At 46.6% G+C, this 20,975-nt stretch overlaps 1 protein-coding gene across 1 annotated transcript in view; it reads left to right on the forward strand.

Moving 5' to 3' along the window:
• The window catches only part of LOC111152541 (OTU deubiquitinase 7A), a 358,579-nt gene that overhangs the window by 71,128 nt on the left and 266,476 nt on the right, over positions 1-20,975 (forward strand). The gene's annotated exons all lie outside the window — the stretch shown is intronic.

Here is a 20,975-nt window from a genome sequence, read left to right on the forward strand (position 1 = left end):
CTGTGTACATGGGCAGGGACTCTAGGCAACCCACAGCAAGAGTGGATTTGTTATGGACGCTGGGACTCCTGTCAGCAGAGAGCTGGGCCACCCACTGGTCAAGGAGTCTTAGGATGAATCAAAGAACCTCCCGGGCCTCATTTTTCTTGGGTTGTGAAGCAGGTGTAGGATTACATTCCCAGTTTCTCTCTCTGAAAGACAGGAAGAACTTGAGGTTAGGATGTTATGAGGCACCCATGAGTGGTGAAGGACTCAGCCCTGGACCGGGTTCCAATGCAGTGGGAGCGTGGGCCCTCAGGGAGGGCCATGGAGAGCTCAGGCTGTCCCCAGGGTCCAGCCATTGGGTGAGCCAGATAGCAGTGTCCCCAGTGACTCCATCACTCTGACCTTAAACACACTTCCTGATGGCCCTGCAGAGCCTCCTCGACTTCCAACCTTGGAGAAGGTAATAGGCTTGAGGCCCAGCATCCCTGGTCTACCCCTGTCAGTGGTTTGTTATAAAGCATTAAATGCTACATGAGTGCAGACCATGTTGTTATACCATGTTTGACTGACCCTGCAGGTCCTATGGAACAGCAAATCCCTCCCCAAGTCATTCAGCTTTCACAAGAGGCAGGGCCCCTTGGGTCTCATACCTGAAGCCCCCATTTGATAACCCAGCCCTCCTGGCGAGACTGTTGCGTTCACATTCAGGGTGAGATTTCAGTGCACACTGGGTGCCTTGTGCCGTTAGCAGTCATCCAGCCACAGATGGGACATGTGCTCCTACTATCAAGGACAGATTTCTGAGTAACCACCTCCTGCCAGCCTACTCCCTGTCTGCAGTTTCTGTTATAATAAACACCCTCCTTGCTTTCGTGTCTAAGGTGTGGTTCCTGTGACTAGAATATAACAAGAGTACCTTGGTTGACCTGAAGGAAACTTTGGGTTGTGTGTAAAGAGATCCTTGACTCAGTGGCTCTCCACCCTTCATCTCGGGCTTCCAGTCTCCCCGGCTTGTGAGGCCTTGGCTGAAGGGAAGGCCCACCTCCCGCGTTCAGCAGCAGCAAAGCACTGGGAGAAACTGGCGTGAGCCAGGAGGGTTTGGTTTGCAGCCCAAGCCCGCCACTCAGGGGCCAAGGGAAGGAGCATCTTGCTTCTCCTTCTGACTGTACTTTCTCTTCTGCAAATTGGGAATGAAGCATAGCTCCAGGGCTGCTGTCAGGTCAAAAGGGACAGTTTGTGCAGATCGCCGGTGTTGGCTGGGGATGATTGCTCAGCGGGTAGCTGCTGATACGGGCTCTGGCTGTTATGATCACACATCCCTGCCCATGAGCTCTGACCCCCTGACAGTCCTAAACCCAGCACGTCCGTCCATTGCCAGGGATGCTACGCTGGCCCAGTCACACTGCCCTTCCTACCTCACAGGACTTGACCCATAATTTTGTTCCTACTCCGGGTCCCACTACGGCTAGAGAGATCTTCACTCACATATATGAGATTGTGCTTCTCCTCTGTGCAGCTCCCCGTCATGCTGAATGAAGCCCATGCCCTGAGGCCTCCTGGGCTTCTGTCTCTGTCCAGGTGCCTCTCCATCCCCTCCTCCTTACTGGTCCACACCAGCCACTGTGGATGTCCCTCTATTCAAGGAACCACCCCAAACTCACTCTTGGCTTACAACTTTTGCATTTGATTTTCACTCTGTTCAGGAAGCTCTTTCTCCAGATCCTCACCATGAGGCCCTCAACACCATGTCTCCCCCTTGACCTCCATGGCCATCTCGGCACCCAGGCCTTCTGCTGGGCCTACTGACCCAGCATCCCTAACCCCATCTACCTCTGGGGGACTGCTTTCTGTTCTGCTTTCTCAGAATGATTTACGGAAATGGCAATCTCTAGAGCTGAGACGGTAGCTCCTCCCAGACAAGGAGCAGGCTTACATTCTTCTCGCTTTTAAAATGCAGGGCTCTTCATCTGTGACAGAGTCCCCATGGGTATGGCATCCCTCTAGGCCTCATGGGCCCTGGGGACCAGGGAACGGAACACAGAGGCCAGTGCTGCTGTTTGCTGTGCTGGGGTAGCCAGTTGTCGTGCTGGGGTGAATTAAGTCTCATTGTCTGCTTTTGTAGCTTGTAGCAACTTTCCTTCTGACCATCCACTATGAGGTTTTGGTTCTTGCCTGACAAATGGCTGCAATGAGCAGCAGAAAAATAAAATCTCTGGCCTAATACTCTCCATTTTTCTTCTTAACCCTGTCTGGCAGTCTCCATCATACCCACCAGCACCAGAAGCTTCTCTAATACTGTATGAGCATTTTCCTCCACTGCCCATAACCCCCAACCCAGGAATATGGGAGTCTGCTCTGACATGCCCTCGGCCACACCCTGGACACCTGGAACAGCAGCCCCAAGCAGGGTGTCATGTAGCACCCAGTAAGCACTTGCTGAATGAGATAATGAACTGTGTGCAGGACAGCAGGTGGCTCAAGGGACCATCCTTATCTCAGTGACGACCCCCACCTCAGAATTTTTGGGAAGATCATGTTTGTCATGGACTGGATTATGTTCCCCCACCCAAACTCATACACTGAAACCCTAGCCCCCAGTGTGAGAGAGGACCTTTACAGAGATAATTAAGGCTAAATGAGGTCATAAGGGAGGGACCTGAATCTAATGTGACTGGCATCTTTATAAAAAGAGGGAGACGCATCAAATATGTGTGTACATACCGAGAAACCACCAGGGGAGGACACAGGGAGAAGAGATCTGCAAGCCAAGGAGCGAGGCCTTGGAAAATCCAGGCCTGCCAACGTTATGATCTCAGACGTCCATCCTTCAGAGTCGTGAGAACATCCGTTTCTGTTGTTGAAGCCACCAGGTCTGTGCTGATTTGTTACGGCAGCCCTAGCAGACGTGCTGGAAAGAAATACAGGCATGCCTTGCCTTCTTGTACCCCACAGATAACTGTTTTGTTTTGTTTACAAATTGAAGGTTTGTGGCAACCCTGCGTCCAGCAAGTCTGTCAGCACCATTTTTCTATTGGCATTAGCTCACTTTGTGTCTCATTTTGGGGAATACCATGATTTTTCTAACTTTTTCATTGCTATTATATTGTGATGATCTGTAATCAATGATTACAACTCACTGAAGCCTCAGATGATCAGCCTTTTTTTAGCCATGAAGTATTTTTAATTAAGACATGTCCGTTACCTTTGTAGATGTAATGCTGTTGCACACTTGATAGACTCCAGTATAGTGCAAACATAACTTTTATACACACTGGGAAACCAAAAAATTCATTTGGCTCACTTTGTTGTGCTTCGTCTTACTGTGGTGACCTGTTACCGAACCTGTCATGTCTCCACAACCATTTCACGCACGTGGGCTATTCCTTAGAACACTGGAAGTAGGAGCAGATCTCTGATTTTGCTAACTTTAACTTTTGTAAACCTGAATCCAAGTTTGGGAGAGAACGTGGGTCCTAAGGCAGGTAGCTCACTTCCAAGTGTAATTGTGATTTATGGATACAACCTAAGGGATAGGGCTTTTCATGCATCATGGGAGGGCTGGGGGCTTTGCTGCAGTGGAGAACAGGACAAGGCCCTGGTTTCATGAAGTCTGTCCTCTGAACTTGGAGACAGAGAGGCCATAGGGAGACACACTGAGAGCAAAGCCAGGTTAGGCGAGAAGGGAGCCCAGTGGGGTTTCAGACAGCTGGACAAGGAAGACCACACTGGGGGTAATGTGCAGTGGGAAACCAGGGTGATCAGACTAAAGTTCTCGTGGGTGGCTCCCAAGACTGGCTTGAACTGAAATACCCCAGAAATGCCTTGAGCCTAGGGAGCATGGTCTGCTGTGACATAGGAAAGAGGAGGAGTGCTCAGCTGGGAGTCAGAGGACCAAGGCTTTCCTTCCAGCTGTGCCACTGGATGGCCCAAGCTCACGTCCCCATTGTAAGGAAAGAGAGTGTGATCAGAGCAGCCAGACTCAGGTTATCACTGGTGGAGCTGTTTCCTTCAGCCCTAACACCAGACGACCACAAATGCAAACTTTGGAACGGGTTGAAGAATGGGGAGGAGAGCCTTTTGCTTTCAGAATCTGGCTTAAATATGATTAAAAACATTAGTTATGAGTCCTTTGAGAATACAGTGAGATGATTCCAAGGTACATCCATGAATTGTTCCTGGCTTCAGGGGTTTCTAGCCTTATAGATTGGGATTGTCCAAAATGGGACACTTTGGAGAACGAAAGAAGTACTGCTCATAATTTGCTCTCCTGGGAAAACTGAGCTGTGTGGTCAGCCTGTTGATAAGGGAGACAACATATATTTAAATAATGATATGTCGGTGAGAAATTAAGAGTTGTTCATAAAAAGGTAAAATATTATGCAAATGTGGGTGATGTTGTACCACCCCCACCATCCCCAGGAGGTTGTTTCACATTCATTGGGTGAGTCTGCATAAGTAACTCTCAGAAACATTCATGGTCCCCAAAGTTGTTCTTGATCATCCTCCTCCTCCTCTGAGTCCCCACAGAGAACACCTGAGTGACAGTGCCTAGCGTGAAGGACTCTGTGTTCAGGAATCGGAGACAGGCCCAGACAGACTATAACGAAGCGTGGCTGAGGGGGAGAGTGGGGGACTGAGGAGCTGTCTGTAGACTCCAACCCTGGGGTACGGAGTGTGGTCCTGGATGGGGTGGCAGCCACATTTGAAGATTCTGTGTCTCTAGTGCAGGAATAGTAGTAATAGGAATCAGAGCAATGCCTCATGTCTCCCCCTGCCCCCCATGTTATCACCCCTCAAATTTTGGCAAGTTGTGCCACCCCTCAGGTCTGGGCAGTGACTGTGACTGGTCATGGCAGCCCATGTTTTTACATACTTGGTCATGGCCATTTGTAGTGTCTCCACTTTGCGCGTGTTGAGTTTGAACTGCCAGTTAAGATGTCTTTGGAAGGGTTACACTTGATTGTGCTGAAGAGAGATGGTGCAGGAAAACAGGAGAACAGCAGCAGCATGTAAATGTTATATTAATGGACCAATTACTCATCCCTGAGAAATGACCACAAGCCCACATTCCCTTGCCCCCATCAGAACTGTGTTTGCACCAGAGTGATATCTGAAAGAAACCGCTGACTGAATACAAGTATGGAAGAAATCCAGAAGTGATACAGAAGTATGAGGTCATAGTTTACTTGGTGGCTTACTTTTGTTCTTATTACTGTTTAACATAAAAGGGGTGTCCAGCAATCACAGAGACTGCAGTGGGGAAGTTTATGCCAACCTGGCTAGGCCATAGGATACAGGTTTGGGTCAAAGACATCTGAATGTTGCTGTAGAGGTATTTTTAAAAATGTAATTAACATTTTAGGATTTATTTTGTTTATTTGAGAGAGCGCGGGCACATGAGTGGGGGGAGGAGCAGAGGGAGAGGATCACAGATCTCAGAGTCTGTGCTGAGCGTGGAGTCTGATGTCGGGCTCCATCTCATGACCGTGAGATCATGACCTGAGCTGAAATCAAGAGTTGGACACTTAACCAGCTGAACCGCCCAGGCGCCCCAAATGGGATTAACATTTTATTTTATTTTTTATTTACCTATTTTTAAAGATTTTATTTTTTTTATTTGACAGAGAGAGACACAGCAAGAGAGGGAACACAAGCAGGGGGAGTCGGAGAGGGAGAAGCAGGTTTCCAGCCGAGCAGGGAGCATGATGCAGGGCTCGATGTGGGGCTCAATCCCAGGGCCCTAGGATCATGACCTAAGCGAAAGGAAGACAATGACTGAGCCACCCAGGTGCCCCTGTGATTAACATTTTAAATCAGTAGACCCCTGAGTAAAGCAGATCACCTTTCTTAAAGGTGGGCCTCAACTGATAAGTTGAAGGCCTTCCAAGACAGACTTAGGTGACCCTAGGAAAAAGGAATTCTGCCTTCAGAGTGCCCTTGGTATGAGCCGTAGGACTGACTTTTCCCTAGGTCTCCAACATGCCAGCTTACCCTGCAGATCTCAGGCTTGTCAACCCCCACAATTGTGCAAGCCAGTTCCTTCAGGTCAGTCTCTATCTCCCTAGATAGGCAGGTGTATAAGTGGTTAGAGACATACAGATACAGATATGTAGATGGAGGTAGACGCAGATGTAAAGACACACACATACCCTCTTCAGGTTGTGTGTCTCTGGAGACTGTTGTGTGTCTCGTGCAGACACTCGGATTCAGTAAACATGGTGGTGGTCCGTCTCTGGATCTTCTTGCGTCTTGGGCAAGCCCTCCACACCTCAGCACAGCCTGCGATGAAACGAGAACAATGCTCCATCCTCACAGGGTTATCAGGAGGGTTCCAGGAGACGAAGCAGTCGGAGTATTCTCCCAGGAGCGAGGCTCCAAGAAAGCTCGGACGCCAGGTTCCAGGGGAAGCACTCAGCACGCACGAACACATTCATTGTCCTCTCGCCCCGGGAGGGTTACCCGTGAGCGTGCTCCTTGCTTCACAGAGAGGAAACTGAAGCCTGGAGAAAGGTCAGGGTGAGCTCCAAGTCACCCAGCTGTGCTCCCAGCCCCAGCGATCTGTAAAGTGAGAGCCTCACACTCGCAGTCCACTCTGCTCCACGCTCGGTGGGCCTTCCTGGCAGCACATAGGAAATTCACAGGAATTCCAGCCCCTTGTTTTCACCTCCCAGAAACAGGAAAGCGCGCAATCAGCTCATAAGCACTAGCTGCACATTTCATGTTTTCTCATCCTCCCACCTCAGTTCTCTCTCATTCCACACCTCTTTGGAGCAGTATAAACATAGCTCCCCCAGGTGAGCCCCCTGATATTAGGAAACTAAAACTGATGAGTATGTCTGCAGGGGTTGATGAGACTGTTTCTGAGCAGAAGGAAGGTGCAAGCACCATGGTGGTTGAAACACCAGCCAACCTTCCTTAAGATGAGCGTCCGGTAGAATGAAGACCTCAGTCATCCTGTGAGGAAGCTTTGACTTGGGAGAGAAATTTTCCTACAGAAAAGTCTGTCCCTGTCACTTAATCTCAAATGAACTGCGTTAACTCTTCATCTCAGAATCAGAATGGCAGTGCAGATCTGAATTTGTCTAGATTTCTTTCAGCCCAAATTTCTTTCTGCAGAATATAATCTCATTTCCCATCTTAAAGAATTCATTAAAAATAACTAAATTTTATTACTGTTTAAAAGATTTATGGCAGCAGGTATTTTTAATCTTCAATTTTACGGATCTTTAATCAATATTAGAACAATAACTAAACTGTAGAGATAAAAGAAACTACCTGTTATTTCATTTAACCTAATTGCACTGACTTCGTTTTTAAATTAAATCTTGAGTAAATTAATTTATATATCTGGGTTGTGTATAAAGCTGAGGAGAAACAATAATGTTTTATGTATTTGCACGTTAGGATGGGCCCTGTTCTTATGAAATATTCACTCAGGAAGCTCCGACTTCCTACATGCCCTCAAGGGACAAGACACTCCCTAGACCATGGGCTAGGGTGGTGGGAGGGGGAAGATCACAGAAGTGATTTCCTGATTTCCAACAGTAAAACCTAAGTTCTGTGAAGCCAGGCCTTCTTCTCTTCTCTTCTCTTCTCTTCTCTTCTCGTCTCGTCTCGTCTCGTCTCGTCCCGTCCCGTCCCGTCCCGTCCCGTCCCGTCCCGTCTCGCCTCGCCTTGCCTCGTCTCGTCTCATCTCCTTTCTTTCCGTCTTTCTTTCTGCTGTCATTTTGCAAACTGGAGGGTTTTTTGGTTTGTTTAATTGAAGTATAGTTCACATACAATGTTATAGTACTTCAGGTGTACTGCTCATACCAGCTCAGCAACTCCACACATTACCCATTGCCCACCATAGTAAATGCACTCCCCACCCATCATCAGACAAGACCACCACAGTATCACTGACTACATTCCTCGTGCTGTACCCCGGCACCCTGTCCCCATGGCTCATTTACTCCACACGTGGAAGTTTGGATCTCTTAATCCTCTCTGTTTCTCCACCCGCCACCTCCTCTCTGGCAATCATCCCTTTGTTCTCGGTATTTAAGTGTCTGTTTTATTTTCTGTAGGTTCTTTTGTTTTAGATTTTTAGATTCTACGTAAAAGTGACATCATATGGTGTTTGTCTTTCTGTGTCTGGCGTTTTTCACTTAGCATGATACTCTCTAGCTCCATTTGTGTCATTGCAAATGGGAAGATCTCATTTTTTTTGGTGGTCGAGTAATATTACATTGTATATTACATACCACATCTTTATTTTTATGGACACTTGGGCTGCTTCCATATCTTGGCTATTGTATATAATGCTACAGTAAACATAAGGGTGCGTGTATCTTTTCAAATTAGTGTTTTCATCTTCTTTGGGTAAATATCTGGTGATAGAATTACTGGGTCATATGTTACTTCTATTTTCAATACTTTGAGGAGCCCCCATACTGTTTTCTACAGTGGCTACCCTGATATACATTCCCACCAACAGTGTAAGGATGTTCCTTTTTCTCATTGACACTTGTTATTTTTGTCCTTTTGATTCTAGTCATTTTGACAAGTGTAAGGTGATATCTTACTATGGTTTTGATTTGTGTTTTCCTGATAATTAGTGATCTTGAGCCTCCTTTCATGTTTCTATTGGCCATCTGTATATCTTTGTAAAAATGTCTATTCCAGTCCTCTGCCCATTTTTATTTGGATTATTTGTGTTTTGGGTGTTGAGTTTGTATAAGTTCTTTAAATATTTTGGATATTAGCCCCTTATTGGATATACCCTTTGCAAATAACTTCTCCCATTCAGTAAGTTCCCTTTTTGTTTTGTTGATAGTTTCCTTCACTGAACAGAGCTTTTTATTTTGGTGTAGTCTCAATAGTTTATTTTTGCTTTTGTTTTCCATGCTCAAGCAGACATATCTAGGAAAATGTTGCTATGGTCGATGTCACAGAAATGACTGCCTATGTTTTTTTCTAACAGTTTTATGGTTTCAGTTCTCACATTTAGGTCTTTAATCCATTTTGAGTTTATTTTTGTGTGTGGTGTAAGAAAGTGGCCTAGTTTTATTCTTTTACACATAGCTGTCCAGTTTTCCCAGAACCATTTATTGAAAAGACTGTCTTCTCTCCATTGTATGTTCTTGCCTCCTTTGTTGAAGGTTAATTGACCATATAAGTGTGGGTTTCTTCGAGGCTCTCTCTCTCCTCTTCCATTGATCTGTGTGTCTGGTTTTATGCCAGTACCATACTGTTTTGATTACCACAACTCTGTAGTATATCCTGAAATCTGGGATTGTGACATACCCAGCTTTGTCTCTTTCTCCAGATCGTTGTTGTTATTCAGGTCTTTTGTGGTTCCATATAAATTTTAGGACTGTTTGTTCCAGTTCTGTGGAAAATGCTCTTGGTGTTTTAATTGAGATTGCATGTGGGTTCTTTTTTTTTTTAATTTAAATTCAGTTGGCTAACAAATAGTACATTATTAATTCTTGATGTAGAGTTCAGTGATTCATTAGCTGCATATAACACCCGGTGTTCATCACATCACATGCCCTCCTTCATGCCCATCACCCAGTTACTCCACCCCCCCACCCACTTCCCTTTCTGCAACCCTCAGTTTGTTTTCTGGAGTCAAGAGTCTCTCATGGTTTGTCTCCCTCTCTGATTTCTTCCCACTCAGTTTTCCCTCCCTCTCCCTCTGATCCTCTGCACTATTTCTTATATTCCACGTATACATGAAACCATATGGTAATTGTGTTTCTCACTGCTCCATCATCAGCCTTTAGAATAATGCCAGCTAGCACTTAGTAGGAGCTTAATAAAGATATGTTGAATGAATGAATCATTTGTTTATCAATTTATAGTTTTCTACAATCCCCCAGTATGATACCAATGATGATTGGCACTCAACAAGAATAAGAAGTGACAATTTTATATCAGATTATGTGTCTATATTACTGAGATTGTCACATTGCCTTCTGCATGGTGAGATAGAGTTATTAAATAATCTCTTTAAAGATAAAGCTGTCAGAGTAAATATACTTTTCCAGATATTAAGGCATACCACAAATCTATAGTGATTAAAGATTGTGGTCTTGGTACAAGTACAGGCAAGTAACTCTGTATCACAGAATAGGGTGCCCAGAGTCAGACTTCCATGTAACAGGAGCTTAGTGTATGTTTAGGTAGACCTACAAATCAATATGGAAAAGTCCTATATAAAAGCTTCCCATATAGGGTAGAGAAAAACAAAACTGGATCCATACCAAACACTACGTACAAGACTTACAGACTTCACTGGGAAACACTGTAAAATTCGTTGAAGAATTCTGATTTAGGTATGGGAAGGACTTCTTAAATAAAACTTCAAGAGTACAAATTATAAAGCGAAAATTAACTTGATCACACCAAAATTAAGAAATTTCTAATCAATGGAGGCTATCTTGAATAGCATTAACAGGCAGATGACAGATTGGAAGAAAACACCAGCAATACCAAGTAACAATATGCAAGGAGGAGCTCTTCCAAATCAACAACCAAGAGGAGCCCAGATGGGAAAACAGGCAAAGTATATAATCAGACATTTTACGTAACAGGAAAATCACAAGGCTAAAAAGCAAATGAAAAGATGCTCCAAGTCATTTTTAATCAGAGAAGCATGCATTGAGAAGCAATCAAATGGCCTTTTATAAATAACAGAGAAAACGTGCTTGCCCTAAGCCTTCCACTGATAACTCTGGCCACAAAAACAAGAAGACTTAAGAAAATGGTATCTCCTTACCCCTTCCAGAACTGTGGTTTAATAATAACGAGGAATGAGAAGGAACAATGTTTAGTTTTGGTTCATAAGATGCAGAGAAATGCATGAGCGGGTGTGCTTTCTAGGAAGAAGGTGACAGTGGACCGTGGAGGGGTATTGGAAGACTCTGTGAGTAGAGAAGCTGCTGCGAGACCAGATTGGGCAGGAAGTGACCCTCTGGCCCAGTGGAAAGCCATAGAGGCTGGAGGGAAAGAAGAGGATGTCCCTGGTCTCCCCTCTTGCCCCCCATATTCCAGCTGCTCCCACTTCTTCTTCACTTCTACTCAGGCAATCCAGGCAGATGACAGCTACCAGTAGCTGTCCAGAAGGTAGGGATGGAAGAGACCAAAGACCACCGCCCCACCGCCACCCACCCAATGGATACCGACAAGGGAGAATAGGACAGGGTATGCCCTATCCCACAGAAAGGGCATTCCTGGCCACTTCCTGGGGGAGGTTCTGGGAAGAGTTAGGAAGCAAAACAGTACAGGTCCCCTGAGCATCCTCACAGATAGTGGGGGTTGTAAGGTGAGCTGGGTTTGTGGTCATTTTCAGTGTCCACGTGCCATCCGCCATTTTGTGTTTGGGGCGAGGTGTGTGTGTTTTCTGTGGATGGTGATGAGGAAGACATCAGTCCTGCAGGACTACAGGGTAGAATTGCTTAGAATTCCCAGGCATGACGGACAAGCCAACCTGGCAGGAACCTGTATCCCCGTGGCCCCTGGGGCTAATGCCTGGGGGTTGCACGAAAGAGCTCCCTGATGGTGCCCTGTCACCGCTGAGTCACTGAGGTCCCATTGAGTGTTCACCAAGCACTCTTGGGGTTCAGTCATGACCCTGGCTCTGAGGATGCAGAGGTGGGCAAGCAGAGGAAGCCAGCTCTAAGAGCTTATGTTCTTGTAGGGAGACACACCATACATATGTTCTTAAACAGAAAATGATCTGGCAGCAAAAACCACTGTGCAGAGAACTAAAACAGCATGATGTGGTACAGAGGGACGGAGAGCTACTCCAGCCTGAGTCATGGGCAGAGGGTCTCAGAGAAGAAGCCTTTCAAGGTGGGACGTAAATGAGGTGCAGAAGCCAGGCAGCTGGATGCTGTGGAGAAGGGGGCAGGGCCAGAGCCAGGGGAGCTTCTAGGAGCTGGGCCATGGGATCTGGATTTTAGCCCAAACCTGATGGGAAGTTGTTGGGAGGGTTTAAACTGGGGGAGGTGACATTTGGTTTCTGCTTTTTAAGACACCACCTCCTGCTGGGTGGGGCTTGGATTGTAGGTAAGTAGAGTAAATCCTGGGATATCAGTCAGGGGACAGTCAGCCAGGCAGGAGATGCTACGAAGTACATAAAGTGGCCACAGAGAGAGAACAAGAGGAGGAGAGATTTGATCCATGTGTTGGGTTTTCCCACTGATTGGATGTGGGGCCAAGAAAAAGAAGAAATAAGGCAGGCTTAGGGTGGGAGGCTGGTGTGGTTTATCAAGCAGAGAAGAAGGGGATAGGGACAAGTTTGGGAGGGGCAGGAGCAGGAAATCAAGAGTTCTATCAGGGCGATGTTGGGCTTGAGGTGAGTGGGAATGTCAAGCAGGCGGTTTGATATGGAAGTCCAGAGTTCCAGTGACTGGCCCACACAGACGAATGCATTTCGAGAGAGGGTAAGTGGAGACAGAGACTAGAAGCAGTCCAGGCAGTCCTGCATCCTGGCACATTTGTCAGCGGGGCTGCAAAGAACCTGGTGAGGAAGGAAAAGGACCCGGAGAAGGTGGGTGGCAGGAAAGCCTTGGGAAGGCAGTACTTCAGAAGGAGTGAGCAGACAGCTGTGTAGAATATTGTTGAAGGCGAACAAACATAAAACATACCTCCTGGCAGATTTTAGAAATGTGTATCAGACCAGTGAGCCCAAAGCAGACGAGAGAGCCTTTCAGGTGCTGGGCTGGTCTGAGATCTTTTGCACCTCACTCCCTCTTCACATGCCTATGGCACGATCACCCATTTAGGTAACTAAGCTTTTCCTATTCTACAAAATAGAATGTAGGCATCGCTTCGACCCTCTTCCTCACAAAAAGGGTCATAGCAAGGAAGCCGAAAAAGAAAGTAGAATGATGCAATAGAAAATATGAAAGATCCCTGAGAAGCTCCTTTGAAAATCACCTTCCATATGTAACAAAGTCCTGCTTCCTAGAGACCAAGCAACTCACATGAGATTATAGTTGTAAGATCAGGCCTAGAATACAGTGCTTCTGCCTCTTCACTGTTGCTATGATGAATATTCTGGAAAAAAAATATGTCACTTCTGTAGTTGTTCTAGTTGTCAAATTCTTACCCCAACTTAAAAAGTGGGCCTCCACCTCTGACCCTGTCTCCTTGTGACCTTCTTTTCGGTACTTGTATGCAGGGGCTGTTCCCTCCTGCAGGCTTGGGGAATCATGAGGCAGCATCTCCAGCCCTCGAGGCTACCATCAGTGTGCTCAAAAGGAACGGTCCCAGGGGGTCTGCAGACCACAGGAGGCAGTTCTGAGTCTGAGTTGCTGTGAGGTCATCAACTAGAAGGCAGCTCACTGCACGTGCCAGAACTGGGGTCAGAGGCCAAGTGCACACCTGGAAATCCTAGCATCCCAGGATTCCAGGGTAGACCTGTGCCCCTCCTTCCACACACTCAGATTTCAGGGAGCTGTTTGTGCTTTCTCCTCTTTTTCTTAAGGTCATCTATTTCATGTTTTCCTTCCCTCTCCATTTCTTTTTAAACCTTTCATTTTTGTGAAAGGATTTCTAACCTTTGAATCAAGAGGCTTGGGTTTCAGGCATTAACCTCTCCTTTGAGGGCCTCAAGGTTCTCATGCATAAAACAAGGGCTCGGGGATACAACAGGGCCGTTCTCCCATCCAGCAGCGTCAGAATCATGCAGAAACTTGCTAGAAGTGCATGTTTTCTTGTCCCCAACCCCAGCTATACTAACTCACAGTCTCTGGGGGTGGGTCCAGCCACCTTGTTTTCCCAGGCCCTGCTGGGATTCCAACACCTGCCATGGGGTGGGAGGTGCCATGTTAGAGGCGTAGCTCTTGGCTCTTGTCCCTGGTATGTCTGGGTCGAATGACATGCTCCCATCACTGCTGATGTCCTAGAGCACTGATGGCTGTCCCACTGCGTGGCAGAATCTTGGAAACTAGAGATCGATTCAGCTGCGTGGATTTTAAACCGTATCCTCACCCTTTCTGTAACTACCGAGAATCCTGAGACCCTGTGGGCACTGGTCGTGCCAGCGTTGGCCCACCTTAGCTCAGACTGCAGGAGAGTGGTGATGGAGGACATGGGTAGTAGAACAAGGGCGGGTGGGCTAAACTGCAGCACTGGCCTTTTAGATCTTCCCTCTTTCTTCTCCCCCCTCCCCAGTGTCTCTTTGGTGATATAATTATGACAGGGATGAGAGAATAAGAAGGATTGGCATTTTCTGCTGCACCTTCCTCTGTGTGGCTCTGTTCTGGGGCCCGTTGTGATGATCAGGATAAAAGATGGATCTGATACGTAGAGGAAAATTAGAGGCTGGAATAATTTATGCTAGAAAGAGACGAAAGCTGTTGCTGAAGGGAAGATTGGAACAGTCAGAGAAGTGGACATGAGGAAAGCCTGCAGCTGGGTGAGTGAGGGAGGCTTAGGGCAGCTGATTTAATGTTGGGGTTTAGAGAATCACATAAGCACAAAGAAGTGACCCAAGCTGGACGTCTGGGTGGCTCAGTCAGTTAAGCATCTGCCTTTGGCTCAGGTCGTGATCCTGGGGTCCTGGGATCGAGCCCAGATTCAGGTTCTCTGCTCATCAAGGAGCCTGCAGCTCCCCCTGCTTGTGCTCTCTCTCTTTCTCTCTCTCTCTCTCTCTCTCTCGAATAAATAAATTAATAAATCTTAAAAAAAAAAAAGTGACCCAGGCTCTTTGTGTCTCATGGTGCATTTCCCTGTTCTTAGGTGATCATCAGTGAAGGCATATGCTACACATTTTCTTGCAGAGAGAGTTATGTTTCTTTTGGATGTTCCATCTGCTGAAATTGGAATTAGGGCACGAGCAAAAAGGTCCAGGGTATTTGAGGTATGTGATGTTAAGCCTCAGTAACACCAAACTAAGTGGGAAGAATTTGAGGTTTGGGAAATAAAATCATGGACTAAGATAGATGTGTTGTCCTTATTGCTACATCTTTTCAGCCCACCGAGTTCATATAAAAGAATTGCCTGACTTCATTTTTTATTTCTAAAATTAACAGGGCTAAAGACATTTAGAGGGTTGAAGTTTTGGTAGGGATTACTTTCAGACATGTTGAGAACAATTGTATTTCTTAGGGGATACTGCAGTAAGGAAGGAAACAGTTTTCCCATTTGACTGAACGTGAGGCTGAACATACTGATTACCAATTAATTCCTCAGCTGATTCTCTCAGTTTCTCCCCCATGTGAAGAAAGATGTGGCTTGGAGATGTTTAGTATTGCTTATAGTAAATGCTGGTAGATCTTCTGAGCATCCATTACACAGTGTTTAATGGACTATATCCTCCCTTGAAAGTATCATAAAATTGAAATTCATTGCCAGCCTCTTTAAGACTTTAATGATGCTAGAGACCTAACTAGGTATAAAATTATGGTAATAGCTATATGACAACAGCCAGAGAGACTGAAGAGAGGATAGAATTTGGAGTTTGGGTCCCTGGACTTTGTAATTATATGGCATTGGAAAAGTCACTGAACCTCCTTGAGTCTCATTCTGTTCATGCATGTGGTGGGCCATTGAGCTAATATGAGGTGTTCTTTTAAACTACAGTGAATTGTACAAGTATTTGCTCTATGCCATGGAGAGCTTTGAGTCACTTTCTCAACACCTCTGTGAGGCCCTTTCCCTCACCACTCACACTGTTTCATTGTGTAGAAACAGCCTTGGCCCCTGGTACCCCTTTCCCATTATCACAGTTGATTGGCAGGTGGCTTACCCGGGGGGGGGGCGGCCAACACAGTTCCAACTGTGGAATATGGATGACCCCAATAAGAGGTACCTAAAGGATAATGTGTTTTGTTTTTTTCTGAGACTTTCAAAATGGTTCCTCAGGAGAGTCATCTCTGGGAACCATCATCTGTTGTTGTCTATGGCCATCAATAGTCATTTGGCTACCTGAGAGCACTGCTGTCCAGTCTGAAGCCCAGATCTCTTCTGGCCTTGGAGCATCTGCCCTCCCCTTATTTGCTTAAGCTCACCCATGTGGGTTTCTGTAGTTGCTGCTCAAAGCAACCTTTGGCATGATAGCCTCATATTTACATCAGTATGATATTCTCCTGTTTCTCAGCATCTGAAATTGTGGTTTAATGCATTAACACAAGGGAGGGAAAAAATAGGTATAAATATTGGACAGAGACAAAACTAGTAGCCTTTGCAACCAATATGCTAATTTACTTAGAAAATTAAAGAGGATCCATTCATTCAGCCAGTTATACAAAAAATTAATTCTTGAGTGGTACTCAGGGTCTGGCTATGTGGAATGACTTAGGATTAGGAGAGCATTCAACAAAGTGGCCAATTACAAGGTAATTATATAACAGTGGGCTTTCATGATAAATAAAGCATATTACAGGTTCTTTGATGTTGGTTAAGTCTTGGGCCATTACTGGACACTACCCAGCATGAGATTTATTCCTGGGGTCTTGGGCCAGTAGGAACCCCATGATTTCTTCTAAGGAACAAACCATTATCTGAAGACATTCCCATATTCTATTCACTAGAGGGATTTTGCACTGCTGTGAAGTCGATGATACGTGTGACATTGCCTGCAATTTCTGTGTACCTCTGCATTGTTTTTATTCAAAGAGTTTCTCACTGTTATGAATTCTATGATGTACTGTGAGGCTTGAGTTAAGTCTAAAGAACTTTCCACATTTACCACATTCAGGGGGTTTCTCAGCAGTGTGAGTGTCCTGGCTTGCCGCACGTTGTTGATGTACACGGAATACCTTGCCATGTTAATCACAGTCATGGTGTATCTCCCCAACCAGAACTCCCCACTGTGGTCTAAGGCTGCCCCCTCGACTAAAGGCCTTCCACATTCCTTACAGTCATTGGGTTTCCCTTCTTTATGAATTTTCCAATGCACATTAGAAGTATGTTTTCTCTAAGCGGACATTTTTTTCATAGCTGATTAGTGCACATCTTCACCGAAAATTTGGAAAGTCTGTAACTCCTATTAGAGAATCAAGTATTCCCCTGTTGTTCCCTTTAAGAACTAATTTTCCAGGTAACCATTACCTCCACTCACTGAGCCAACAAATATGTACTGTCTTCTCGTTCTTTCCCTCACAACCATCCAGGGCCTTTTCGTGGCTCTAGTAAGGGGATCTCTCATGTGGCTTAGAAATATGACATCCTGCCTTGAGACTAAGTTACTAGTTTTCCATGATCACATGCTGGTACAACTTCTTGGAGCAGGATCCTAAGCCCTGTGGGATATACATGGCCACATCTCTGCATGTCATTGATCTCTGTGTTGTGGGTTTTCCCCTGCAAGATCTAATCAGTCCTCCTTAGGTTTCCCCACCGGAGAAGCATCTCTAGAGCGAAACAGTGATATTTCAATGTAAAACATGTCCCCATCTCCTTGAGATCTTCTTTTGGAGAGGGGGCCTCACACTTAGAGTGAGCTGGATTGAGGTGGCTGGACTGTCTCTGATGTCATCAGAGGGCTCCAGTCAGAGCTCTGGGGGTGCCATGATTCTGGGTAGCTGCCCCATCAGAGCTCCTGAGGGAGGCCTCCCAGGCCATCCCCTCTCAGAGCTAATGCCTTTATACTGGAAATCTCTGTTCTAGGGCTCAAAATCTGCCTTTCTTCTTGGGCACATTTCTTCACAGCCACCCTGTGCAGCTATGAGGTGAGATGATAGAGGTTGGAACAGAGCCCTGAGGACCGTGGGGCCCAGTGGTACACCCCACAGTACTAAGCTCACAGAGAGGCATGCACCTGTCAGCTGTCTTCCAGGCACTGTGCAAGGATCACCACCACACCCACAGTCCCTGCAACACACCCCAGTGTGGTCACACACTTGCTCCCACACACTCATTCCCACCCCTCCCCCCATCTGTCTCAGGCACTGAGGAGGAAGTTCTAGGAACAACGTATCCTGTCTACACTCTGGGCCTTTTTGCCTTAACTGTCCAGGGGGATTTAGAAAGAAGTACTCCTGGTGGATGGAGCCCTTGCTGTACTAGATAGGAACATTTTAAAAATAATAATAATAGTAGCCAATATTAAATTGTGCTTACTATATGCCCACCTCTGCTTTGTGTGCTTTGCAGGTACCATTCAATCCTCCTATCAGCCTTCTTTGGAAGATGCTACTCTCCCCATTTTATATGTGGGACAACTGAGGCCTAATATTGTTATGTTCTTTGTGCAGAGTTACACAGCTAATTGGTGGCTTACATGGCTCGAGTGCAGGGACGTCATTAAGTTATTTTGTTTTCTGTTTGTTTTTGCAACTGACTGGTGCGAGGAACCCCAAGACTACTGGCACTTGGTATTCTTTTTTAAGATTTTATTTATTTATTTGACAGAGATCACAGGTATGCAGAGAGGCAGGCGGGGGGGAGGAGGCGGGCGCGGGTAGCAGGCTCCCCGCCGAGCAGAGATTCCCTATGCGGGGCTCGATCCCAGGACTCTGGGATCATGACCTGAGCTGAAGGCAGAGGCTTTAACCCACTGAGCCACCCAGGTGCCCCGGTACTTGGTATTTTTACCCACCATTGTATTTGCACCATCAGTGTCAACATAGTGAAAAGACACATACAGCTTTGACCTTGTGGAGCCCCTGAAAGGGTGTTGAGGAACCTCTGCTCTGGGATTCCTGCCTGGCCATGAAGATCCCGTCCCAAGATGTGGGGTCACTGCCCCCTCCACACTTGCCCACAGCAAGTGTCTGGGCTAAACTCCAATTAATCATTTCCTCTGGCTTCTCACAACAGGCGAAAGCTGCTCCCCTTTTCTTCCTAGTCCTCTCTAAGCTTTCTTCTCCCGTGGTTTCCAGAATGCCTCGGCTTTCTGGTTTCCCCTCAGCTCAGTGGCCACTCAGTTTCCATCTCACTCATTGGTTCTTATTACCTTCTCTACCTGACCTACTGTTGGAAGCTTGAAGCCTCAGCCCTCAGTCCTATTGTCTTTTAGTTTAGCTCTTGTTTGGGGGTCTCAAGCCCCACGGCTGTAATCCTCAGTTGTGTGCAGATGCCCAAAGTTACACAGCCGGGCAGAAGGTGCTCCCAAGCTCCAGGCCAGTCTGCCAGTTGCCTTTGGGACATCTCCATGTCAGTGCCTCACACCACCTCCCTCAGGCATGCCTGAGGGAGTGCTCCACCCTGCCTGTCTGCCATCCTTCTCCTCTTAGCTCCCCCATTTCCACAAATGGTGTCTCCCTACTGAGCTGTGCCGGATGTTAGAGTCACGTGAAGCACCTAACCCTCAGCATGACCGATTCATCATGAAGTCTTGAGAAATTATTCCCAGAATTACATTCTTCTTCCTGTCACTGCCATTCTGCCATTCTACCGCCCTTGGGACCTCTGACCCTTTGGGTTAGCACCATCTGCCCATTGACACAGCATCCCCAGCACCTAGCACAGGGCAGAGGTACAGAGCAGGCTCACTGACTGTATGTCACAAATGCAGGCATGCCAGAAGAGCCCCTACGAGTCCGTGAGAAGACACAGGCCCGCAAACGGCTGGAGGACTGGGGCAAACAGTTCACGAAAGAGAAATAAAAGTGACCTGTGCGGTTTAAAACTCTATTCACCATCCCTAGGAATTGGACCCTGGAACACCAACTAGCAGTATGTATCAGGGTCCTTAAAACGAATGCACGACGTTCCACAATTCTGCTTTTAAGAATCTTTCCTGGGGCCCCTGGGTGGCTCAGTCGTTAAACGTCTGCATTTGGTTAAACATCTGCGTTTGGCTCAAGTCATGATGCCAGGGTCCAGGGATCGAGCCCTGCATCGGGCTGTCTGCTTCTCCCTCTCCCTCTCTGCCTGCTTGTGTTCTGTCTCTCACTGTGTCTCAGTCTGTCAAATAAATAAATAAAATCTTAAAAAAAAAAAAAAACTTTCTTAAGGAAATGACTAAAAGTACAATATATAGATTTACATGGGAAGATGTTCATCCTTATTTGAAATCTGTCTTAAATAGTTGAGAGCAGTAAAATTCCCCTCAGTAGGATAACGATAATGAATTGCCCTCAAGCTCGGTGTGGTGAGTGGCCCACTGCGTCTGGAGAACAGACAGTGCCCTGGAGGATGAAAACCCTGTGTGGGGTCCAGGCATTGCCAGGCACGGGGTTCCCGGTGAGCAGTCACAGCAAGTGCTCATTGGTAGAGCTTAAGGGGAGAGCAGATTGGTGCTAGCTGACCCAGAATAGACCTGGGGTGTGTTTTGCCTTTAAATGATGTACACATTGGCATAGTCAGGCTTTAAAATATATTTGCGTGAGATTACAAGACCATGCCTTTCAGGGGACAGAGTTGGCCAAGCATGGTCTCACAAAGCTGGGGGTGCCTGGGAAAGGGAGGGGTCAGAGCACTGCTGCCTCCACGGCATAGCTTCAACCTACCCCAGCTGATGCGGTCCAGTGTTCTGATCTCTACTCTTCATGGCCAATGACCCCAAAACTTAGCAGTTCAGAGAACCTTTTTATTTATTTATTTTTTAAAGATTTTATTTATTTATTTGACAGACAGAGATTACAAGTAGGCAGAGAGGCAGTCAGAGAGAGGAGGAAGCAGGCTTCCTGCTGAGCAGAGAGCCCGATGTGGGGCTCGATCCCAGGACCCTGGGATCATGACCTGAACTGAAGGCAGAGGCTTTAACCCACTGAGCCACCCAGGCTCCCCCAGAGAACCTTTTTATTAAGCTTAAATTAAGACTGAGCACGATGGGGATGGCTTGTCTTTGCTCCATGAAGTCTGAGGCCCCAACTGGGAAGGCTTGAAGACTGAAACAGTCTGAAGGTTTATTCTGAGGCCTGGCTTTGGACAGCTTGGATGCTAAGATTGCCAGTTGAGCTCCAACCCAGGGCCTCTCCATGTGGCCTGGCTTTCTGACAGCATGATGGCCTCAGATCTTTGTTACTTGGAGTCACAGGGCTCTAGGCCTGCGTGCAGCCAAGGATACGTCACCTAAAGACCTGCCGTTGGAAGCCACATCACGTGTG

The sequence above is a fragment of the Enhydra lutris genome, unplaced genomic scaffold (genome assembly GCF_002288905.1).
Source record: "Enhydra lutris kenyoni isolate GAN:26980312 unplaced genomic scaffold, ASM228890v2 scaffoldscaffold29, whole genome shotgun sequence".
In the NCBI taxonomy this organism is placed as follows: domain Eukaryota; kingdom Metazoa; phylum Chordata; class Mammalia; order Carnivora; family Mustelidae; genus Enhydra; species Enhydra lutris.